Source organism: Lissotriton helveticus, chromosome 7 (assembly GCF_964261635.1).
Source record: "Lissotriton helveticus chromosome 7, aLisHel1.1, whole genome shotgun sequence".
In the NCBI taxonomy this organism is placed as follows: Eukaryota; Metazoa; Chordata; class Amphibia; order Caudata; family Salamandridae; genus Lissotriton; species Lissotriton helveticus.
Genome location: NC_136068.1, coordinates 994,112,461 through 994,139,233, shown reverse-complemented (window position 1 = coordinate 994,139,233; position 26,773 = coordinate 994,112,461).

Sequence of the window (26,773 nt, the reverse complement as noted above, 5' to 3'; positions counted from 1 at the left end):
AAAGTTGTCATGTTCTATGGTTGTCAGAAACTAAATCCCTTCTTGTCTAATCAGGGAGGTTAAGTCCTCCTTGAACATTCGAGAAAGTTTCTAGTGAACTCTGAGCTACGCTGGCAAACCCAAAACTTTAAGTCTAGTATCGACAGTGGTAGACCTAGTTAACGTCTGGTCTAGGCCTTTACTACTGTAGGTATTATTCCAATGCGCAGAGCCTATTGGGATGATAGGAGCTACACTACACATTAGAGGTTGACCTTTTTGCATCCAGACTAACTTCTCAGTTGAAGAACTATTGCAAGAGCAGGGGAGGTGGATGCATTTATGCAGGATTGGACAGAGAAGAGGCATATGCATTTCCACAGTTTTCAGTTATACAGAGAGTACTGTTGCAATGTAGGAGATAGAATTGTCAGAGAGTGTTGGTGACACTTTTTTGGCAAACAGAGGCCTGGTTTCCGACAGCTTTAAAGATGGATATGGAGAGGCCTGATTTGATCACATCCAGGAAGGGTTTACTAACAGGAGCAGAAGAGCGAGAGCATCCGTTAGTTTTGTCAAGTTCGCTCAACCTTCTGGTTTGGAATGTTTCAGGGAATCAGGGAGATTTGCTAAGCTTTCAGAGTCAGCTGCAGGGTTGCTTAATTGAGCAGTCTGGTTATGTTGGTACATGGCAAGGGATTTGGATCTCGTGGAGGCTGATGAGGTAGAGATTGCTAATTGTTTGGCAGATCTCTTTGATAAAGGTTTTTCTTACGGAACTGTGAACTGGTATCGCATGGCAGTGACAGCAAGTAATTCTCCAATCCAGGGAGTTTCAATCAGAAGGAGTCCTCTAATTTGTAGGGTGATGAAAGGGATAAGGTTGAAAAGATGTCTGAAACCAAAGTATCTGTCACTTTGGGTTGTAGATTTGGTTTTGAAGTTATTTCAAGAATGGCCTAGTAATAATTACTTAGGAGTAAAAGAGTTATCCTGGAAATTAGCAACGCTATTGTGTTTAATTTCATTGAGAAGAGTGTAAGATGCAATGGCTTTAGAGATATCTAACAGATTCTATCAGCCATCAAGAGTGTTATTCAAAATTTAAAAAAGAACGAAAACTATGTCTACTTCAATATTTGATTCAATTTTAGATGATTCACCAACATTGTGTGTGATGAAATGAGTTAAGGAATATGAGTATAAAATGTTGGAGAAGAGGAGTGCTGGTGAGAATCAGTTATTGATTTCCTATATGAACCATTTCCTGGGGTTACAATTGCAACCATTGCAAGGTGGGTTAAGTATGCAATGAGAGAAGAAGGTATTAATTTGACTAAATTCTTGGCACAGCCGGTAAATAGTAGTGCCATGAATTTAATAAGACCTTCCTGTCAGGTGGAAGGTTGGATGAGATTAAGAATGCAGTGGATTGGTCTAATGCTGATATGTTTAGGAAGTTTTATTTTAAGCCAATATAACATATCTCATGCAGGGGCCACTGCTCGGGAATCGTGGAGGAGCGTCGCCCCACTGGCTCAGAGCCAGCAGCAAAAAACTAAAATGATATTTCAGTATTGTTTTATTTTTAAGCCGCTGGCTCAGACAGTGTGTGCATAGAGGGGAAGGGCTACGGCATGGGAGGAGGAGGAGGTGTGCTAATGCACTCCCTAAGTGCCCATGTGTGTTTTGCTGTCTGTCTCTGGCTGACCAAAACTCACATGTGCACTTAGGTTTCTCTAACCTGGCTGTATTGAATAGCCGAGTTAGAGAAACCCCACAGACTCCCTGAGCGGAGCGAAGCGACTTTCTAGCTCACTTAGGCCAATCCCTGCACTGCTCTGCAGCGCAGGAATGAACAGAGAGTCTGTGACTAGTCTGCAGTGTCTGCTGGGACAAGGAAGTCCCAGCACCAAGGCGCAACGCGGGAGGTAAGCGTAACTTTTTTCAATGTTTTATTATTATTATTATTATTATTCCCCCCTGCTCCTGCCCCTCCAATTTGTGGGTGCCACTGGTCTCATGCTATGCTTTGAGGGACTTTGAACATGCATAATGCTAGCCTTCTGCCTTGCCATAATTCTTAAAGGTTTACTGAATAAAGAATTGTAATTATATTAAAGACAACGAGGCTTGTGTTCTCCCACCACACCCTCCCATTATTTCTTGGAAGAAGTGGATTGTTTTGTGGCATGTAAAATAAGTAAGTACCTGATAAGTAAAGTGAATATGCAGGTTAAATGTTAAGTAAGTGAATACTTGCCAGTTCTCATTTGTCTGCCTTGAATACAGGAACGCTGTACAACTGACTAAAGTTCCGTTCTCTGCGAACTGCAGAGACAGCTGACAATATGACAAATGTATATTTAAGTATTTTAATCTGTGCCGTACACATCTGTTTTCACCATTTTAAGCTCACCTACTTGCACAAATCAGCTGCCTAAAGTCCCCAGTCTGGCACATCTTGTGCCGATTGTACGGAGGGATGTGAAGGCAATTGACACAACTTCCGGTTTGCCGACCATAAGTTGTAGTTAGCGTTCTAGCTCCCACTGTATATCTCAACCCTACATAAAGCGGGGCAGGGCTCGGACGTGCCAAAGTCAAGCTCGTCTGCGCCTGACTGCTGCCAGCTGCCACGACCCTTGCATCTTTTCTGTTCTCTTCTCTTCTCTTCTTACTCTGCCTCAGCACCTGTCCTGGTGTTTCTAATCTGTAAGTAGCTACCATGGCACCACTAAGATAATCTAGCAAAGAGCTAAAAGATTTAAATAAATTATATCTCAGACCCTCAGACAGACTAGAGGGGAAAATAAGTAGAATACAAGGCATATCTCGCGAAATAGGTCCCACTCTACCGAACATAGTCCAAACATCCTGTGACTCTAACCATCCCAATACTCCCAAACCACTAAGTGCCATCTATTTCAACGCACGCTCCATCCCGAAACATTCAGTGGAGATATGGAGCCTCATAGACATGGAGGCACCAGACATCTGTTTTGTAACAGAAACTTGGCTACATGATCACACCTCCACCGACGTACAAATTGCCTTTCTACCTCAATACAATGTAACCAGAGTGGAGGGGCGCCAGGTGGCGCACGCACGGAATGGCCGCACCTCGGTGAGGCTCCCGTCGTCCGGCACATTCATCCATAATTTATCCAGAGTCCCGGGGTGGCAGCGACGTGAAAGCGACAGTGGCGGCTTCCTGAAGACATGGAGTGTACAAGGAGCGGTTGTTGCGAACTGCAGCGCCGCGGCTTCTGCCTGCCGGCCGCAGGTGTAGATAGAGCGGAGCAACCTTGGCTGTGCCCTGGAGCGGTGCCTGGGGGTGAGCACTCACGCGAGCGCCGCGGCGGCCACCAGGTGCTTAGGCCGCGCGGCGGAGCAAAACAGCGGATCGGCGCCAAGAGGACGGCCACAGTGAGTGTGCTACGTGCGAGGCAGCTGGCGGGGGCACGCGGGTTGTGTAGTTCCCGCGGCACAAGTATAGAGGACTTCTATGCCCGTATGGTGCCAGTGGATGGAAAATGGCGGCTTGCTGAAGGGCAGTAGAAGGGGCCTACATCATACCGGCATTAGTGCAATGGATGCTGCAGGACGATATTGGGGCTAGTGGCAGAGGCCGGGAATTCTACAAAAGACTTATACCATGGGATGGAGCAATATAAGGCTGGCAAAGTGCAGTGAGGGAGGATGCAGGACTATATTGTGAAATGGTAGCGCGGCACTCACTGACGCAGCGCGCGCTCGATCGAGAGGTGCAGTTTGCGGGGAGTATAGTCTGCAACAATTCACTCTAAGGAAGGCTTTTGGAGGCACCTCCGGCAGCCATAGAGGCAAGCGCTGATAAGAGTCCTGTAAAGTCTAGGCAAGGAGTACTTTGGTGTGGCTATTTGCTGACTGGTTGACTCGAGACACTGTACTGAGGGCTCTACTTGATATACTCCCAGGCCCAGGGAAAGGAGGATAGCCACTGAGTGTGATACATACCACCTGCCTGCGGATTGCATAAAGGGTGCATGGCATCAGCGCTAGGGGGTGAGCGCTCTGATACAGGTGATAACAGCTTGGGCGGATGCGAGTTGTGCTTATCTGGGGGCCCACTGAAGAGGAAAGAGATTGTAGTTGTTGCGGTTGAACGTGTTATCGGCCACAAAGAAAATACGAAGGGGTCTGGTGGCTGCTTTTTGTAAGATGGGTCAGACAGACACACGCCAACCACGGCTCACATTTGAAGCTAAAAAGACTGGGACACTACCCACTATGGAGCAGAAACAGAGTGCAGGGGAAACCTCCACTGAGATGGATGCTGCAATGTCTGGTGACATGCGCACCTTACTTTCCGAGATGCGACAGGGATTCGCTACAATGGCGGATAAAATGGATACCATCACGACCCGCATGGACGCTATAACTCACAAGCTGGAAGGACATGACATCTGACTGAAAGAGGCGGAACAAAGGATTTCGGACGCGGAGGATGCCACTACACAGTTAAAAACAGCAGTGTCTCCAATGGACAAGTTGATGAAAATAATTAATGCTAAAAACGAGGACATTGAAGCCCGCAGCCGAAGAAATAACGTTCGCGTTCTAGGCGTGCCGGAGAGTACAAATACTGGCAGGATGGAGGGGTACATTGAGAAGCTGCTGGAGGAGGTGATTGACAAGAATACCCTTTCCCCACAATTCGTTGTAGAGCGGGCGCACCGATCTCTCTGCCCGCGGCCTCCACCTGATAGTGCGCCTAGGCCCATCATAGCGCATCTCCTTAACTATAGGGATAGAGATGTGGTACTGCGGGTGGCCAACTACATAATAATGGAGTGACATTTAGCATCTATCCTGATTTTACACCTCTTGTGCAGGAAGAACGGCGTAAGTTTAATGCGGTGAAACAGAAATTACGACAAGCCAAGTGGATTATGCCCTATTGTACCCGGCGCGCCTGCGGGATACCTACCAAGGTACACAAACGATTTATACGAAGCCGCATCAAGTGGAATAGTTCCTGAAGGAGTTGAAAAGACGGAAGGAGACGGCTGCGGGGCCAGGTGACGACGACGAAGCACGCCTCTGGTATATAGAATGATGTACCACCAAAACGGAATGAGATATGTGGTGCTACCGAGGGTGTGGTAGCAGTGTCTTCGGGAATTACGTCGTGCCTGAAGAGGATCATTGAACTGCTGCTGCACGGGACACTATGACAGAGACCCGCTGGACACCCTGATTGCTAACCAGGAGGCGGCAGAGAGGCCATCAGTCTCCTGAACTGGGGTGAGGTGCACGTGAATCACCTGTAGGGATTCCCCACATGGGTGTTCCCCTACTTAGCTATGTTTCATTCATGTTGGGGGGGGGGAGGTGAGGGTTCCTGGCATGAATGGGATGCTTAAGTGGGTGGGGGGAGGATGGGGAATGGGGAGTTGTACTGTTGCTGTCTGTTCTTGGTATGGCAGGCTTGTACGTTATATCTACCTACAGTGCTACATGTTGCAGACATACGTTACGGTGCCCATTGTGCTAACCACTCATCCACGATGTTACGTAGACTGATATGGCAGGGTCGGGGGTTGATTCTAAGTTGACTATCTTCTCCTGGAATATTAGAGGGTTAAATAATGCAAGAAAGAGCAGGCAGATATTAGCTTATCTGGATAGACAGCAGGTGCAGATAGCATTATTACAAGAGACACATATACATCCACAGTCTCCCACTACGTTTGCCAACAGATGGGCATGTGTTCGTGGCTTTTCTTCCTTTTCCTCATATGCTAGAGGTACCGCCATCTTGATAAAAAAGAATGTTCCATTTGCGCTTGCTGGAGTGCTGTCTGACTCCATGAGCCGCTTTTTTTATTGTGTGGGGAAGACTGGGTAGGGATTCTGTGACTATTGCCAATTGTTACGCACCTAATGTGGATACACCAGAGTTCTATGCAACTGTTTGGGGTAAAATATTGGATGTAGGATCTTCGCATATTATCTTGGGGGGGATTTTAATCTAGCACTAGTCCCTGCACAGGATAGGGCGGATGAGGTGGCCCATTACCACACTAACAGGCTCATTAGGATGGCGGGCGGACTTTGTCCGCCCGCCACCCTAACGGAGAACTGGACCGCCCGCTATAAGGGCGGGGGTCCCGTAGGGGGAATTAGGATGTGCCCGCCACAGTGGCGGGCACATCCTACATGTTTTGCATTGTGGTAGGCGGTGCTCTCTGCACCGCCCGCCACAATGCAAAACATAAGAGAACGCATTTGCATATGCAAAGCAGAAGGCACCGCGCGGTGCCTGCCGCTTTGCATATGCAAATGTGTGGGGATATCATAGGTACCCCCCCTGTCCTCCCCCTAAGCTGGCATCACCTGGGGGCCCCGCAGGGGGCCCCCGCAGCAAACACAACCTGCCTTTCCGTGGCGGCATTGCCGCCACGGCAAGGCCCCTTAATGTGGACATTGTAATATGGCTGGCGGTGTCCATAGGACACCGCCACCATATTATTCTATTACCGCCGTGGTCTCAAGGCGACTGCAGCAGTAAAGCAGCGGACGGTCTTTCCGTCCGCCTCTGTCCCCACCGCCATCCTAATCTGGCAGGGGGGAATGCAGGCATGGATGTCGGTCAGATGGCCTCCGCCAGGGCCCTGGTGGAGGCAATCTGCCCGACATCCTAATGGGTCCCCAAGTCTCGAGATATGCTGGCGGGCATAGTGGAAGAGGGGGATCTTGTGGATAGCTGGAGACGAATGCACCCTACTAGAAAGGATGGAACGCATTTCACATCGTATAGTGGCACGTGGGCCCGACTAGACTATTGTTTCCTCACTAGAGGTCTGAGTGCGGGCTTCTGCATGGCTATACATCTGGCCAGGACGTACTGCCCTGTTAAGGTCATAGTTTCCCTGCCTGGCTTCGATAGGCCTCGACCGACATGGCGCTTGCAACCGGCTGCCTTGCTCGACATGGTCTTCAAGACTGAGCTTGGGGAGGAAATTGCTGATTTTTTCTCACGTAACAGGGGATCTGTGGATAGTGTAGAGATAATATGGGAAGCTTTTAAAGTAACCATGCGAGGCTACTGTCTGGCTAAAAGCTTTGGGGTATTGAAAGACATACAGCGTACGTTACGGAACCTAGAACTTGATTTGAAGAGGCTGGAGGAGGGGAGATGCGGGGCAGGCACAGAAAGACTTTATGATCAAATTGTCTGAATTTGAGGAGGAGGCAGTTAGGGACGCGAAATTTAGAGGGCGATACTGGGTGGCGCACAGATATGGAGTGGGGGAGCGGCCGGGGAAAATCGGATGGACAGCTATATCGGGACACTATGGGGATACTTGACGCTTTCGCATCACATTACGCAAGTTTAATACACTACACAGACCACTGATGAGATTGACCTAGAGGGCTTTATGGGTGATGTTTCCTTATGCTGGCTTAGTGATGTACATAGGAAGTTTCTGAGTGCTCCAATAGAGCTAGACGAGATACATGAAGCAATTATGGCACTAAAGAATGGCAAGGTACCGGGCCTTGATGGCTTGCCCGTCGAGTTTTATAAATGCTATATCGACATAATGGCTGGCGCCGGTCCTGTGGGAGGTGTTCGAAGAATCCCTTGAGGTATGCTCCCACACTCCATGCGTGAAGTGGTCATCACCTCTCTATTGAAACCTGGTAAACCTCCTACGGCTCGTGATTCATATCGCCCACTGTCTTTAATTAACACAGACACAAAAATATTGCCAAAAGTGTTAGCAAATCTGTTGTCCCTCCTGATGAATGAGATCATACTCCCAGACCAATCTGGGTTTGTCCTGGTTAGGGCTACTTATTACAATTTACGTACGCTATTGGAATGGAATTACTTATTTGCGGTCCTTCAGAGAATGGGATTCCCCAAGATGTTTATCTCCTGGATACGATTGATGTATCATCAGCCTACAGCTAAGGTGCTGATTAATGGACACATCATCCTCCCTTCCCCTATTGCGGGGTACACGGCAGAGGTGCCCGCTTTCCCCCCTGCTTTTTGCCATAGTGATAGAGCCATTGGCGTGCAGATTGCGGCAACTACACATGGGTAGAGCGTTTCTGTGTTTCCAACATCAAGTCCTCATATCATTATATGCAAACGATGTTACACTGTATGTTAAAGATCTGCAGCAAAATCTAAATCCCCTGTTGCGTGAATTTTTGGTGTTTGGTAGGCTTTCAGGGGTCAATATAAATTGGGGCAAGTCACAATTTTTCCCGCTCACGCCTGCGGTTCCTGACTTCCCGCTAGATTTTCCTCTTGAATGGTGTCATGATGACCTTCGGTACCTGGGGATACAGGTCTCTAGAGATAGGGAAGAAAGGCTTCATATGAATTATGGCACAGCGATGACGAAGCTAGCGGCCAAAATCACACGTTGGATTTCACTACCAATATCCATGGCAGGCAGGGCCTCGCTCATAAAGATGGTAATTCTCCCTCAATTTTAATATTTATTTCTCAATATTCCTTATTACCCTGGCACATTTTTTTTTAAAACTCTGCGGGCGGATTTTATTAGGCTAGTATGGGGCGGTAAGCAGCCACGACTGCAATGGTCGATCATTACACAACCCTATGATAGGGGCGGGTTTGACGTACCTGATTCGAACTTTACTATATCAGTGCGTAGGCACATTTTGCGTACCATTGGATGAAACCTATACCCTTTCTGCCTCAGATAGCCACAGATGATTGGCTGGCGCATCCCCTTCCCTTAAATGGTATCATACATGGACCTGTTGAGGCATTAGAGACACCGCCCACAACAGTAGCCTGTACTGTTGACACCTGGCGAGGCATGGCGAAAGTTCTACGGGTTTCACTTTTGTATTCCCCACGAGTCCCTCTCGCCTATCACCCAAAATTGGTATTATTGCAGGAACAAGGGTTTCAGGCGTTGTGCAAACGGCTTAATGTTACCACCTGGGGGGACCTATTCTTGGGAGGAACATTTAGGACCAAAGATCTCTTTTTTGGGGGTACACGTCCTATGCCGCTGGAGGTATTTTTATATATGCGACTGCAGCAGGGGATGCGGGACATACTGCCTGATTTTCCTAATAAACCGAACACTGGCTCCACTACACCTTATGCTCAGCTCCATGGCTGGGAAATATTTAGTGTCAGGTATATACAACAGCTTACGGGCACATCATTCAGGGGTTACAGGTTCGGCCCGTCTATATTGGAACGCAGATCTGGGGCGTGACATATCCGATGAGCAATGGTTATATTGTTGTAGACTCACGGGCCATGTGTCAGCCAGCTGTCGGTTCAAAATTATACAATATAAGTTTTTACAACAAATGTACTACACTCCCGCCAAAAAATACAGATTTAAACGATTAGACAATGATCGTTACGAAAGATGTAGAAACGCTGGGGCGGGATTTCTGCATTTAGCTTGGGAATGTCCTGGTGTAGCGGAGTTTTGGTCACAAGTACATGAGGCCCTTGAGCGGATGCTAGAAATTACGCTGGAGAGAGACCCCTTGGTTATGCTGCTGGGTACACTGCCCTAATACCTACACACTGCAGGAAGTTTTTAGATATCACCTTGTTGTTAGCTAAACGCAGGCTGTACTGTCGTTGGGGCAGGGGGAGGGCTCCGAAGTTTAAGACATGGATGTGGGATATCACATATTGCACGAACAACATGCTGTTCATGCAGAGACACTGCCATTGGCCTCTCGACCCAGAGATATATGGGGGCCACTGCAAGCGTACCTTTTGCATAATGTAAATGTGGACATTGAGACATCTGATCAGAGAAATGTTCCTATGGTGTAGATTGGGGAAGGTTCGGTGTGATGCATGCTGCTGTGACCTTACTGGACTGGCCAATGCTACTGAAGGAAGGGCCCTGAGCCGGGCTATACACCATGGTTATGCTACCATGTGGTACCTAATTTTTTGATTAGCTGGATGTCTTTTACTATGCACTATCCTATGATGTCAGGGCTCACCTCTGTTGGATGCCATGTACTGTGTTGCTGCTCTGAATAGAGAACATTGCTATGGGTGTACCCACTTGCCATGGATGGGCACTGTACCTTATAACTGCTGTGAAAACACAAAAAGGATGGGACATTTTGATCTACTGTTTTTAATGATGTTTTTAATGCACTGTGTACACGCCTGTGATTCTTCCTGTTTCGGAAAAACTATAAATAAAGTTATTAAAAAAAAGTAACCAGAGTGGACAGGTAAGAGACAAGAGGAGGGGGTCTACTCATAGCCACTATCTCTGGTGTGACTATTACCTCTCTAGAAACTATAATCTCTGACCATTTAGAATTATGTGTCTTCAGGGTAGAAGGCTTATCCATGGGCACCTGGAGGGGAGCTCTAATATACCGACCTCCCGGTCCCAAAAGTGACTTCTCAGACAAATTACTTGATCTTATCGCGCTGCAAGTATTAGCTTCTGACTTTTTTTTCTTAATAGGAGACTTCTACTACCCTGCTGAGATACTGTCGAACCCGGACACAGACCAGTTGATCACAAATATGAATACATTCGGACTTGCCCAGTTGGTAACAGGCCTACCCACAGTGCAGGTCATACACTTGACGACCTTCTTTTTACCAATTCCCCAGATATCACAGTAGAATCTCCTACCCCACTGTCCCCACTGTTATGGTGAGATCATTATTTACTGGAATTTGTTATCCCAGCCCAATTGATCAAAAATGACCCTAGAAATGAATTAATATGGCAAAGGTCATGGCGCAAAGTTACTCCATCGCTTTTTCAAAACATTTCAGCCTTCAATAAAGCTATTACGGTTGTACTTGATAAAATTGCTCTGCTCACTAAGGTCAAAATTAAATCTAGGGCCGCCCCCTGGTTCACGGTGCAACAAAGGACAGTGAAGCTCTCGTGCAGGACAGCAGAGCGGAAATGGAGAAACAATTTAAATATGGCAGACCGTGAAACATATAAACATATCCATCACTGCTACAAGATGGACATCAAACAAGCAAAAAAACAATTCCTATTGAATCGGATAGACGGGGCAGCAAATTCCTGTAAGGAACTTTATCAAATCGTAAAAGAATTCATAACACCTCCCATTCAGTCATTAATTCCTAAGTCTTAAGAATGGACCGACTCTCTGTTCAAATTCTTTGAAGACAAAATTATCGCAATCCATCAGTCCTTCCCGCCACAAACAAATAACGTCCGTTCTGAAAATGCGCCTAGTGTATCTCCTGACCTCCCTTATATCTTGGATGAATTTGCCAAATGTAACATTGAGGCAGTGACAACCGTCATGCTGAAAATAAAATCAGGTTCTCCCACTGATCCTGTGCCACCAAAATTTCTCCCAATCGTCGTACCGGTACTGTTGGAAAATCTAACTGACATATTTAACAAATCATTATCGGAGGCTGAGTTCCCGAAACTATGGAAAGCTGCCAGGGTCAGGCCCATTCTAAAAAATCTATTGCCGATCCAAAACTCCTCCTGAACTACCATCCTATATTGCTGCTTCCCTTTTTTGGGAATATGCGGGAATCTCTCATAAATCAACAGCTCGTTAGTCACCTCAAGAGCCATGGGCTACTGGATCCCTCACAGTCAGGTTTCAGGGCGGCACATAGTACAGAAACAGCATTGGTGGAGGTCACAGACAATATTAGGCTAGCCTTGGATAGACACCAGTCTACTATCCTTGTCCTGCTTGACCTATCTTCCGCCTTTGACAACATCTTCACAGCATTTTAGAACATCGGCTCTGGGAGATTGGTGTCAGGAGGAACGCCCTAAAATGGTTCAAGAGTTACCTAACAGACCTAGTTACAACAGTACAGGTGGGCAACACTGTCTCATGCAGTAGACCGGTCAATATGGGAGTGCCACAGGGCTCTATTTTGAGTCCGACTCCCTTTAATCTGTACATGACGCCGTTGGCCAAGGTAATCACATCCTACGGTTTTGATGTTGTGTCATATGCTGATGACACCAGATCTTGGTCACTCTTGGACCAGATCCATCAGAAACAAAACAGCGTTTCGAAGAGTGCATGTCCCATATTAATAGGCGGATGAGTACCAACCACCTTCAATTAAATGGTGGCAAGTCGGGATCATGCTCTTTGGCAAGGCCCAGGAGCATTGGTCACATGACTGGTGGCACCAACTCTTGGCCCCTGTCCAACCTCCAAACCGACTGTACAGAACCTAGGTTTCTATATGGATAACCAATTGTCTATGAATAGTCAGATCAATCATATATTCGGCTCTTGTTTTGGTGTGATGTGTAGCTTACGCAGGGTCTTCAGATGGATTCCGATTGAGGCAAGGAAACCATTATTCCAGGGACTGATAATAAATCGCATGGACTACGGAAATACTCTGCTGTCCTCAATCAATGAAATACTTCTCACTAGACTTCAAATTTTGCAGAATACTGCGGCCAGGCAGGTCCTGAATCTTCCGCCCAGATCCCCTTCTGCCCCCTGTCAGAAATCTCTTCACTGGCTCCCAGTCAGAAAGCAAATCCTATTCAAGATTCTTTGTCTGACACACAAAAACATGTATGGAAAAGGCCAAGGGTACTGGTCCAAAAAACCAAGTTGGTACCAGCCTTGTAGGCTACTAAGATCGAGCAACGAATCATTTCTCACACCTCTCAGAATTCGTACTGCGAGAAACGGAGGAAGGTCTTTTTCCTTTCTTGCCCCTGCGTCTTGGAACAAACTTACCTTGAATCTACGCACTATCACAGATCACAACTGCTTTCGCAAGTGAAGGTTATTCGATAATTAAACGAGTACTCTATCAGAGCCACCTGCAAGTGCCATGAGACTTCTGGGTGATATGTGCGCCGTACAAATGTCCCTGATGTGATTTGATTATACAAGTTAAAGGAAAAAGAAAAAGATACATTTTTGTTCATGTTTTTTTTCAGACCAATAGAAGATGGATAGTTCAAAGTGTAAAAGAAGAGGATAGTTGGTCAAAGAAAAACAAAAGAGAAAGAACATGGAGGACAAGGGGATTTATATGGACTTGAGAGTTCTATTTTATTGTGCTGTAGATGTGTTCTATTGCATGAAGCTTTGAAGGTTATTACTGCTCAGAAGGAGTAAATAAAAGGCTTATGCATAATTCTCGCGTCCTTGTCTTTAATAAAATTATGATTTTTATTTTGTAAACCTTTGAGAATTGGCATTTTCAAGACATATGCAAGACATCACACAACCACTCGCAACGTTGATCGCTCACAACCTGTTTGGGAAATTTGTTTTTAAACCGCACTGATAGGAATGTATTTGATGAATTTGATGTCATTTTAAAAATTACAGTGTCTAACTGATTCACATTTCACAATTACATTGCAGCCTTCGCTACATAGCACTCAGCTACAGGCTGATCGGTTAGAGGGGGAATCGAATCTGAGACGCTGTTGGACATAGGCTGTGGAAGGGGTTGAAGCCACGTCTACTTAAGGAGAAGCAAGGCGTGTCTGCACCAGTAACTCTGATAGCCCGCGACCTGTTTGGGAAATGTGTTTTCAAACCGTACCAATAGGAATGTGTTTGATGAATTTTATGTCATTTTAAAAATTACAGTGCAATTAGATTACAGGATTTGCTACATAGGGCTCAGCTACAGGCTGATTGGTTAGAGGGGGAATACAATTAGAGAGCCTTTTGGACATAGGCGTGGAAGGGGTTGAAGGCATGCCTACTTAAAGAGAAGCATGGCACGTACGCGTGTAGTGGGCGCGCCAGTGGCACACCAAATGCAAGCCCATCTGCGCCTGTCCACGTCCAACCGGGGCCAAGGGCCAGCCACTATGCCGCAATTATCACTTACAGGAATAATTACGAGACCTTCATTCAGTGAGGCAAAACATCTCCCCCTCACTTGCTGTGCTACTAAACGAGCTAGGCTTATTACTCTCCCAGGACTCCACATGCACTTCTGGCAGCCACCTTAAAGCTGAAAACCTCAGCAGAACAATCAGTTCCTCCACCATGACAGATAAGCAAAATCAGAATGAACTGCGGGTGATTTATTTGAATGCGTGCTACTTAGTAAAGCCCCAGGATGAAAATCTTTTATCTCCTGGACTCTGACACCCCTGATATACTTTTATTAACAGAGATTTGGCTCATGGATGAGTCCTCACCAGATGTACTATTGGCTCTCCTGAATGACTATTACATTTTACATACCAAGAAGGTAACAGGGTAGAAGGGAGGAGGAGTTGCAGCCATAGTTAAGAAAGAGCTTCACTTCTCTAAGATGTCACCACTAAACCTTCCTGTTACAATGAAGACTGAAGCAAGGTAGGTAATATAACTTCTTTATTATTGGTCTCCATTCTGCCACCACAAGTACACAGAGCACAGGGCACGTTCCACTTTTCCCTCTTCCAGTCAGGCCGCTCTTGTCAACATTCCAAGACAGTCTCTGGCTAAACAGACGGAATGTACCAAATGGGGAATAGAGGGAGGGGGCAGAGGAAAGGGAAAGACTAAAAACAAGTTACCCAAGGAGTCCAACTATAATAAACCTAAGTAAGGAAAATAGAATAAAACACATCATCCCCCCAAAAAAGCAAGGAAGAAAAGTCAAGGTTAAAGTTATTGTATCATAAAGTCTTTATGCCATTTAGGTGAAGTTATGGATCTTTTGATGCAGCTTCTTTGGTGAGTGGTGAATTCTTCGGGGTCAACAGAAGTCGGGGAGCTAGTGTGAGGTCGGACTTCCGGGCCTGGGCTCCTCGCTAAAAGGTCCATGCTCCACTTCTGACCATTCTCGAGCATTACACTGTTGTTTTTGATTTTAATGATTCTTTTGGGATCAAATAATTTGGATTTGTTATCCCCAGTGAGTGTGGGCCTTTTCACGGACACCCAGTCTCCTACGGCCCACCTCTGGGGTTTGACTCCATGCTTGTAATCGTACTGGGCCTTGTACTTGGCCTGATAGGAGGCAATTCTGGATTTATTATTGTCAGATCTGTGCACCGTCACCTCTCCTCCCCCAATCCAGTTGGGGAAGACTTTAGCACTGGGTTTTCTTCTTCTGAGAGATGAGAAAGGAGAGATGCCAGTCACAAGTTTGGGAGTGGTGTGATACGTCCAGAGCATGTCTTGTAGGGCCCGTTCTACAGCTACATGTTTGATGCAAGCGAGTTGTATGTTCTCTTTCACCATCCTGTTTACCCTTTCAACCAAGCCATTGGCCCGAGGGCAGTACTAAGCAGTTTTTAGGTGGGTAATGGCTAAACAGGTTAGGAAGCTGGTCATAGCTGACAAGGTGAACTGAACTCCATTGTCTGTGACCAGGCCTTCTGCTGCAAAAGTATCTCGCAGAAAATTAATGAGAGTTTCTGTTGTGATTTGGGTCACCATTCTGATGACAACCCAGTGTGAGCAGTAATCAGTTAGTACAAATGCAAATCTTTTGATGCCACCTATTTTATTAATAGGACCGATGATGACAAGTGCAAGTTTTTCCCACGGTTTGTCAGGAATGGAAACCGGGGATAGAGGTGCTTCTTGGTGTGTTTGGTTTTGTCACTATTGGCGCATATGATGCAGTTCTTGACTTTGGCTTCGACCATAGAGTCCATGTTAGGAAACCAATAATGCTCCCTCAGTCTTGTTTTTGTTAAGCTTCTCCCTAGGTGTCCTTCCTGCACAAGGTCTATAATTTTATCTCTCAATTCTTCTGGAGGTATGATTTTGTTGTTTCTCCATATGCAATCATTGTTTAAATTGATTTTGTGTCTGATTTCCCAAAATGTGATTAGTTCTTGACTTATCTAATTGTGTGTAGCTTGACAACCTTGTAGGGTGTCTTCCTTGAGTAGGGTTAATGTAGCATCTTGGGTTAGGCTCTCAACCCATTAATTTTTATTTATGGTAGATGAGTGAATCTGTAAGATGAGATATTCTGGGGTTTCCACTAGTTTTAAAGGTGCTCTTGAAAGGAAGTCAATAACAAAAGAACAATGTTCCTTAGGAAAAATTATTTTAACTTGACTTCTCAGTTAGAGGCTTGTCACAATCGTGAACATCAATTTGTTTCAAGAGAACATACAAATAGTATTTCATTTGTTTTTATTTTCATTAAATCATATTCATCTTAGATCAAAAGAATATGTATATGCATCATATTTCAGTACACTTTTGGCAACGTAATGCTGTACTGTTAACCCAGTTTTTTGAATGTATAGTACAAAAAGACACTTTTGTAAACAATATGGACAGTATTTACATCACTCCCATATCTACAGTAATTTACATATATTATATACACACGATTGCGACTCAATCAATGGAAATGCTATTAACAAAAAAGTGTCGTTGCGTCGACGTTTCGGTCTCCTACAATACAATTTAGCGAGACCATCATCAGGACATGGGTTGCACCAGGGACCTATAGTGAGACAATGTAAACAGAAACATAACTCATTCTGTACATACTCTTGAATCCAAAGTTTTTTGATTGTCTGCCCACACCAAACCAAGTGGTGAACATATAAATAAATAAAAAGTGCCAACAGTCTGTGTCGAAGGGACTAAAATGTCCTATTTACAACTATATATATATATATATATATATATATATATATACAAAGTGACCATGTCCCAAAACGACATGCACCCACCCTTCTACCAACACCGTGACAAAAGAATGTGTCAACAGAATATACTCACAACAAATCAAAGACGCTAATCCTGTTAGGAAAAGTACAAAACAACATTAATTCTATAATGTCTGAAACCGGTATCCATATAGATAGCTTAACAATGCATTAGACTAGGAATGGCAGGAGAAATGTACCTTCAATAGTAGTGTGGGACAACTGGCTCCAGGACAAAGTACAAGGGCTTTCAAATGGGTTCCAGCTGAGCTGCAGCAAGACATAACCACGAATAACAGTAAGGTCTAACTGTTGGTTGAAAATTTAAACGCTACGGCATGGAAGACAACAGAGGTATTACTTACTTGGGCTTGAATTAATCGCCGCTATCATTCCAGCAAAGATCGGCAAAACGCGACCGGTAACAGCGTTTACCCAGAATACTTAGTGGGAACGCGCGATCACGTGGTAGGGCGTACAACGTCAGGAAGCCATTTTGGGACGACAGAAAATGCCTGACTCTCCATAGAAGTATCAATGAGAGTCAGGCAAACATGGGAAGTCAACAGGTCAGGGACGCAAATGCCAGCAAGCAAATTAATGGACCGGGTTAGATCGAATTAACACCACTAGGTTCGAAGCATAAGGGAATAGCAGAGATTAAAGTTGAGATTTAAGGTAAAAAGCCTAAGAATAATAGAGATCGTTCAGCTTGTTGTCAGGATGACTCTAATGGAACTCATATAAAATCTGCAGGGAATAAGATATTCCTAACCATTATCACATACAGGACCAATCACGGAAGTAAAGAATATTAGCGAAAAGTTGCCAAGACTTGCCATTCCACATAAGAATTTAGTCCCTTAGCCACAGTGTTAGCTGACCAAATCCACCTATTTTCTTTCTGTGTGAGCAGGCGGTCAACGTCACATCTGCGTTTTGATTTTTTTTACACTTTCAAGAACAAACCATTGCATATCACAGGGAAAAAACTGGACTTTGAGGAATCACACCAATTGCCTAACAATTTTTTTATATATTGCATACAATGCCCATGTTCGCTGTTTTACATAGGCAAAACTACACAAGAAGTACGGAAGAGAATTGCCCAACATCAATCAAGGATTAGATGTAAAATAGAAACAGCTCCTCTAGTTGAACATTATTTGCAAAAACAACACTCTCCCTGTGATATGCAATGGTTTGTTCTTGAAAGTGTAAAACAATCAAAACGCAGATGTGACGTTGACCGCCTGCTCACACAGAAAGAAAATAGGTGGATTTGGTCAGCTAACACTGCGGCTAAGGGACTAAATTCTTATGTGGAATGGCAAGTCTTGGCAACTTTTCGCTAATATTCTTTACTTCCGTGATTGGTCCTGTATGTGATAATGGTTAGGAATATCTTATTCCCTGCAGATTTTATATGAGTTCCATTAGAGTCATCCTGACAGCAAGCTGAACGATCTCTATTATTCTTAGGCTTTTTAACTTAAATCTCAACTTTAATCTCTGCTATTCCCTTATGCTTCGAACCTAGTGGTGTTAATTCGATCTAACCCGGTCCATTAATTTGCTTGCTGGCATTTGCGTCCCTGACCTGTTGACTTCCCATGTTTGCCTGACTCTCATTGATACTTCTATGGAGAGTCAGGCATTTTCTGTCGTCCCAAAATGGCTTCCTGACGTTGTACGCCCTACCACGTGATCGCGCGTTCCCACTAAGTATTCTGGGTAAACGCTGTTACCGGTCGCGTTTTGCCGATCTTTGCTGGAATGATAGCGGCGATTAATTCAAGCCCAAGTAAGTAATACCTCTGTTGTCTTCCATGCCGTAGCGTTTACATTTTCAACCAACAGTTAGACCTTACTGTTATTCGTGGTTATGTCTTGCTGCAGCTCAGCTGGAACCCATTTGAAAGCCCTTGTACTTTGTCCTGGAGCCAGTTGTCCCACACTACTATTGAAGGTACATTTCTCCTGCCATTCCTAGTCTAATGCATTGTTAATCTATCTATATGGATACTGGTTTCAGACATTATAGAATTAATGTTGTTTTGTACTTTTCCTAACAGGATTAGCGTCTTTGATTTGTTGTGAGTATATTCTGTTGACACATTCTTTTGTCACGGTGTTGGTAGAAGGGTGGGTGCATGTCGTTTTGGGACATGGCCACTTTGTATATATATATATATATATATAGTTGTAAATAGGACATTTTAGTCCCTTCGACACAGACTGTTGGCACTTTTTATTTATTTATATGATCACCACTTGGTTTGGTGTGGGCAGACAATCAAAAAACTTTGGATTCAAGAGTATGTACAGAATGAGTTATGTTTCTGTTTACATTGTCTCACTATAGGTCCCTGGTGCAACCCATGTCCTGATGATGGTCTCGCTAAATTGTATTGTAGGAGACCGAAACGTCGACGCAACGACACTTTTTTGTTAATAGCATTTCCATTGATTGAGCCGCAATCGTGTGTATATAATATATGTAAATTACTGTAGATATGGGAGTGATGTAAATACTGTCCATATTGTTTACAAAAGTGTCTTTTTGTACTATACATTCAAAAAACTGGGTTAACAGTACAGCATTACGTTGCCAAAAGTGGACTGAAATATGATGCATATACATATTCTTTTGATCTAAGATGAATATGATTTAATGAAAATAAAAGCAAATGAAATACTATTTGTATGTTCTCTTGAAACAAATTGATGTTCACGATTGTGACAAGCCTCTAACTGAGAAGTCAAGTTAAAATAATTTTTCCTAAGGAACATTGTTCTTTTGTTATTGATTATACCCAGTTCCTTGGGAATATTGGGTCGCCCTATTGACTGTTAATACTTGAAAGGAAGTTGGCAGCCGAATTGAGGTCGCCAACGACATATTCAAGTTTAAAGACGAAACTTTTGAGGCCCAGCACCCATCTTGCCACTTTAGGTGTGCTGTTGGCGGTACCTTTGGGACTGAACATGTGGATGAGGGGTTTATGATCGGTGCAAACTGTGAACTTTATTCTCCATAAATAGAACTTAAAGTGTCTGATTGCCCAGAAACAGGCCAGGGCTTCTTTCTCCACTACTGAGTAATTTCTTTCTGAATCGCTGAAGGTATGCGAGGCAACAGCTACTATGCGCTCTTCCCCCCCGATGACTAGAGAGAGTGTAGCACCTAGCTCTTTATTGCTGGCGTCAGTAGTTAGGATAGTCTTTCTGCAAGGGTCAAAATTGCATAAGTGGGGAGCATTTAAGATAGCTTTTTTAATGTTGTCAAAAGATAATTGGTGCTTATCTAGCTATTTGGATGGCGTATTTTTTTGTAAGTTCCCTTAGGTCATTAGTGAGGTCAGCAAAATTCTTAACATATTTGGCCATGTATTTGGCAAGTCCTAGGAAGGATAAAAGTTCATGTTTGGTGGTGGGTGCATGAGCCTTTTCAACAGCAGCAAAGAGGCACAATTTGGGTGTAAATCATCCCTTGATATGGTGTGTCCTAGTACCAACCCCGGTTTGGCATTTCTCTTCTTTTAGGGTTAGACTCACCTCTTTAAATCTCCTGAGAACAGTTCAGAGAGACAAGTCATGTTCTTTAGGAGTAGCCCCACAGATTAATACATCGTCTTAGAAGCATACTGTTTTGGGAACCCCTTCCAAAATGAGCTGCATTATTTTCTGGAACCCAGCTGCCACGAGGGAAGCCCAAGCAGCATCCTAAGGAACATGAACGACCCCAGAGGAGTAGTGAAGGCTGTTAATTCTCTGGAGCGGTGTGTAATTCTACCTGATGGTATGCATTAGAAAGGTCCAGAACACTAAAGTGGTAGCTTCCCCCATGGTGCTTTAAGCTTCGTGAATGTGTGGTGGGGGTGTCTTTCAATGATGATATCATTTAAGTCCCTGAGGTCAATGCATAATCTGATTTCATCCCTTTGGGTCTTCTTGGCAATGACCACAGGGGCGACCCATGCGGTGCAATCTACTGGTTGTATAATACCTAGGGTTTGTATCCCAGTCGTTTCCAGTGTTACAATGAAGACTGGAGCAAGGTAGGTAAGATAACTTCTTTATTACGGTCTCCACTCTGCCACCACAAGTACACCAAGCACTTTTCACTCTTCCAGTCAGGCTGCTCTTGTCAGCATTCCAATTAAGCCTCTGTATAAACAGAAGGAATGTACCAAATGGAGAATAGAGGGAGGGGTCAGGGGGCAAAGGAAAGATTAATAACAAGTTTCCCAAGGAGTCCAACTATAATAAACCTAAGTATGGAAAATAGAATATAACACTTCCCTTAGTGGAGAATCTGGTAATCAATCTGGGGTCTCCTACCTCATCTCTGATGTGTGTCCTTCTATATAGGTCCCCCAATTATATCCAGGAATTCTCTCAAATCTTAGCAGAATAAGTTGCACCTTTAATCATAGCTCATGGCAACGTATTACTTATAGAGGACCTGAACTACTGGGTAAATGAGGAAAGGGGCGGGCAGCAAGCTCCTAATCTTACAGATGCCCTTAGTAATCTGAATCTAGAACAGCAGGTACGCCTTCCCACCCACATTAAAGGCCATGTCCTGAATCAGATATGAACCACCGAATTCCCTCTAATGAACCTGAAGCTAGGCCCATGTGGATGGTTAGACCATCACCTGATCTCCTTCTCCTTACCTCTCCTTAACACTCACTGACTCTTAACCAGTGCTGCCATTCCTTCCAGGAACTGGGCTCAAGTTAACCAGACATCCTTCTGTGACAAAATGGGAAAATCTCCTCCATCCCCAAAGGAATACATAGAGGTCTTTGAGAAAGCAATCACTAGCTGGTTCACTGAGACCAACAATGTATAATCCCCCCCTTTGCAAAACTAGACCTGCAAGATGCCATGAGGCTACCAAGTTGTTCTCAGACAATCTAAAAATAGCCAAATTGAATCTGCAGCGTTCAGAAAGGAAATGATGGACCAAGTACTTGCCTGACCACAGAACAATGTAATTACACCAACTTAAAACACACAAATCCCTGATCAAGCAAACTAAAGTCAGCTTCTTGACAGGTAAAATTTTGAATGCTCCCGGTATCTCTAAAGAGATATTTAAGATTGTTACAGAACTATCCAACCCAGACAGAGTCATACTCCCTGTCATACCTACACAAAGCCTATGTGATTTTTTTAATTCCTTTTTTGTGAATAAGATCAGAAATAAAATTCCCCACTGCTCTACTCACTATAATCGATCACCCAGTGATACAAACTATTGCACGCTCACCTACTTTCCTAACAATAGGTCAAGAGGCCCTAGTAAATCTACTGACAAAAGTCAAGTCAGGATCACGTAATGACACCTGCTCCTCAAATGTCCTAAAAGTAGTATTCACTCTCTTCTCAGATCTAGTACTATAATTTCTCAATCACTCTATCAATACTGGCTCAGTCCCCACATCCTTCAAAAGGTCTTTCATAGTGCCACTACAAAAATAAGCAGGGATAGATCCTCTCGATTTGAAAAACTATCAACCAGTTTCCCTCCTCCGCTATCTAGCAAAATTACTTGAGACAAATGTAGCCCACCATCTATGTTCATTCATTGAGTCCTCAGACTTTCTTGACCCCTGTAAAGCAGGATTACGGCCTGTAGACTCCACGGAAGCAGTGATACTTTCGTTTGTAGATGATATGCGAAAGGAAGTGGACAGTGGCAACACTCAAGCTCTGGTGCTCCTTGACCTGTCTGCGGCCTTTGACATGGTCGACCACACTCTCCTGGCAGACTGTGTCATGGCCGCAGGCTTACCGGAAGCAACCTTCAACTGGATTGTCTATTTTCTTAGAGACAGATCCCAATTGATCAGACTTCCCATATTTAACTTGGCGGAGGTCCAATTGAATTGTGGCATGCCACAGGGCCCCTCTCTTTACCCCATCTTTTTAATATTTATATCCGGCCTCTGGTTAACTCTCTCAAAAACAGGAAATTGATCATCTTTAATTATGCCAATGACATGCAACTACCATTTACTATCAATGATAGCCCCATGTCTAGAAACCACGCTGTTCTTCCGGGACTGGCTAAAAAGCAATCATCTGAAGCTAAACGCCTATAAAACAGAGATAGTAATCACCTAAAACAAGCTTGATCGCTGAAACCCTTCCTTCTGGCCCAGCAAGATGGGCTCTCCCCGCCCACCTAAAAAGTAGGTAGAAAGCCTCAGCTTCATCATTGATGAGGAGCTATCACTTAAGCAGCAGGTTGGCGCAGTGCCATCCTCCAGCTTCCTTCAACTTTGCCACATTGAGAAGATAAAGAAAATATTTCACCACGGGCGCCTTGATTCAAGTCAATATGGCTAGAGTCCTGTCAAGAATTGACTATGCCAACATCCTCTATCTGTGCCTCCCCAAGTATGTCACACTCAGACTCCAGCTGATCCAAAACCAGGCTGATATATCATCTGCCCAAACTCTGTTATATCTCTCAGGTAACTAAAGATCTCCACTGGCTGGCAGTAGTGCAGAGAACGATGTTCAAAGTATGCTGCCTATCATCAAGGCCCTGCATATGGACTGTCCCGCCTTTATCAAATCTCGGGTTATTAAATATTACCCCACCAGAGAACTAAGATAACATAACATGTGTATTTGTAAAGCGCACGTTCACCCAGAGGACTCTTGGCACTGAATAACGGATGTTCATTGTTACCCAAGTCAATGGTACTCATTTTATCGACCTCAGATGGATGAAAGGCTGAGTGGACCCACCGGGATTTGAACCTGTGACCATGAAGTCGAACACAGGCCCCTGCAATGGACGCATTAGTCCACTGAGCCACCAGATTCAGCCATCTATACTACCTTGCTATCCCTCAATTTAAGAGGAAGAGAACAGGCGGGCTAGGTTCTCAGTCACTCCACCTCAAGCATGGAACTCATTGCCGTGGGAACTTAGGACCACCACTAGCCCCCAGATGCATCAAGCATCCATTTTGCGATTCCTTACTAGCGAAAAATAAGGAATCGCCAATAAGGAATAGCAAGAAATCACTTTAAAAATAGCGATTTCTTAAAATTCCTTAATTGCGATTCGCAAATTGCAAGTCGCAATTAAGGAATACCTCCCCATTCATTCCTATGGGACTAGAGGCCCATAGGAATGAATGGGAAGAATTTTCAATTTGCGAATCGCAATTAGCGATTCGCAAAATGAGAATGCAATTTCAAGGGTGCAGGGGTGTCCAAAGGACACCCTGTTTCACCCCTGAAATTGATCTGTGCACATATGTTGTGCACACACATGCCCTCAGGGCATGTGTGTGCGCAACATGAAACTTTGAAGTGCATTTTTCAAAGTTTTTGCAAATTACCATGAAGTTGCACTTCATGGTAATTTGCGAGCCCTATTAGCGAAATCGCTATTTTTTTAACTTTAATGCATTGCATTTAAGAAATCTCAATTTGAGATTCCTTAAATGCAAGTAATCGCAATTTAGCGAATTCTCAATTTGCGATGATGCATCCCAAATGCAAAAACACCGGTCGCAAAGGGGCAGATTCTGAGAATCTGCCCCTTGAATCTGCCCCTTTGCGAGCGGTTTTTAGCTTCATGCATCTGGGCCTAACTCTGCTAAATTCAGACAGATGCTGAAGACCTGGCTCTTTAAACAGGCCTACAAATAATTCTGGAGCTATGACACCTCATTTACCTGGCGCCAAGCGACCGTTTGGTGAATGTGCGCTTTAGAAATTGTAGTAACATAACATAACAACGATCACCCCATTTACAGCCCGAACAGAAAGTCAAATGGCAACAACTCAGCTACATATAGAGGGAGTCAATTATATTGGCAACATATAGAGAGGGTGCCACCTCACCTGCGGTGACATTTCGGATCCTAAGAAGACCAGTGCTAAAGGTACAGAAAAAACAAAAGTACAGTCCCTTATCTTGCCTGGCCGAATGGCGGGACCATTGATGAAAATATTACATCAGCATTCCTGCCTGGTGAGCTGCGCTTAGAAACAGTTAAAAGGTCATGCAGTCAGTCAGAAAGCTATTACAACCCCGGGCAGAACGAGGAAATATAGACAAAACAGTCATGCATTATCCAATAGAATAACATGCAATCAGTTAAATGATTTACCACCATTATCTCCATGTTGCGTCATCACGCCATCAACCTACACGCACACGTATGGGCAGATTAATGAGTATGGTACATGTGTCATCAGCATTGCAGGAGCTGGAAACTGCAGTTGCATTCGTGGAAGTTGTCACAGCTTCCAATACAGAGCCCCCTTGTTGGAAGATTAATTTGTAACAAGGGTGGATAACTGTAATCAAATTTATATTTATAGATTCACATATTGCAATATTTATTAATAGTAAGTGTCAAAACATATTTTCAATAAAGCATTTGAAAACAAATCACCATTTATTTGAGTCTTTTCTTAACATTTTTCAGGCCACAAAATGTATTATTGTCTGCCCCTCAACTCCACAACAAACAAGGTTGTGCAGTACTTCACAGTACACAGTGATTATGGAGCACTTCTTTGGTTCACCCATTTACAAAATTGTACCACTTGAAGCTGCCAGTTCCATTTTTAATGTATTTACTGATATTCTTAACACTGAGCACCAGAAGATAACTGTTTGGCCTCCCACGTGTGTGGTCCCTCCCTAAAACCAGGAAAAAGAATGGCTGGAGATCTTTACTTTTCAGTAAAGCTACCATATTGACGAACGTGCACTCGTGGCCTTGAAACTTAAAGGTCTAATGTGGGCTGCAGTTCAAATTTGCACTACCCATAGGCTTGGCTTAAAAAGACTGGTTTGAGGCCTTTCTCCCTGTAGCTTGTAGCAGAGAGCTGCTATGGAATGTAGACTGTATTTGACATGATGAAAGGCTTGCCCGTCATATGAGGCAAGTATAAATGGTGTGCTATTATTACATCAGTCAAAACAATGGTTGACTTGGGAATCATTTAAGTATTTATAAAAGTAGGGCAACATAAAATATTGGCAATCATCTGATGGAAACAGTACAATCATACCATAGCCTAAATGACTTGAATGATGATTTAATATAAATGAAGCTCAAAATGTAGAAATTATTGACAAAGCATAGAAAACATAACATTCAGATAAAAAACACAATTGTGCACAATACCCCAATACCCCTCCTGCCACGCATAGCTGACTGTGTCATGTAACAATTTAGAGGGTGTCAGACCTATTGTCTTTGCCAAAAAAGTAATCAACTGTAATCAAATTAATATTTTATGAATTCACACATTGCAATATTTAATAATAGTGATGGTCACAAAATATTTTCAATAAAGCATTTAAGAAGAAGTCCCTTTATTCCAGCTGAAGAACAAACAGCTCCAGCTCAGGGTGCTTTAAAAGTAATGGTAAGCTCTCCTGGGGTCAAGAATTCAATGACCCAGGAGGTTTACTGCAATTTTTAGAAAACTTTTGTTAAGGGGGCTGCTGTACTCCCCACAGCCCCCATCACATTTTAAAAAACTATGATGTTGTCCCTAAACCTTCTAAGGGCACCACCAGCATAAAAAATATTTAAAACAAAAAGCATGGCATTTGAGGCTCTCCCCAGATGAAGCAGCAAATGTGAAAAGAGCAGCTATTCTGCTCATTTCACAATCATTGTTTTTTTTGTAGGGAGAGGGGGGATGAGAGCCCCCTCCATGAGCCATTTCATATTCCCTGGGACCCCATCCCCCAGGGCCGATCACATTTTTAATGGGTGGGGTGTTTACAGGGTGTTTACACTGCCTGAGCCACGAAAGGGCCCTAGGAACCCATCCCTCGGGCCGAAGTTTATTTTTTGGGGAGGGGGAATCAGTCTCCCCCTTCCCAAGCCACAAAATGGCACAGAGGACCATATCCCCAGAGCTGATCACTTTTTTAAATGGGACGTGGGTATGCAGCCCCCCTCCCTGAACCTTCTGAAGGCCGCTAAGAAGTATTTTGTTTCATGGAGGCAGCTTGGGACCGCCTCCCTGAGCCATTCTGTGGCCCCAGAGACCCTATCAACTGGGCCCTGATGTCAGCAAGTCCCAGAGACCCTGGTGTTCCCCACCCGCAAGAGCGCAGG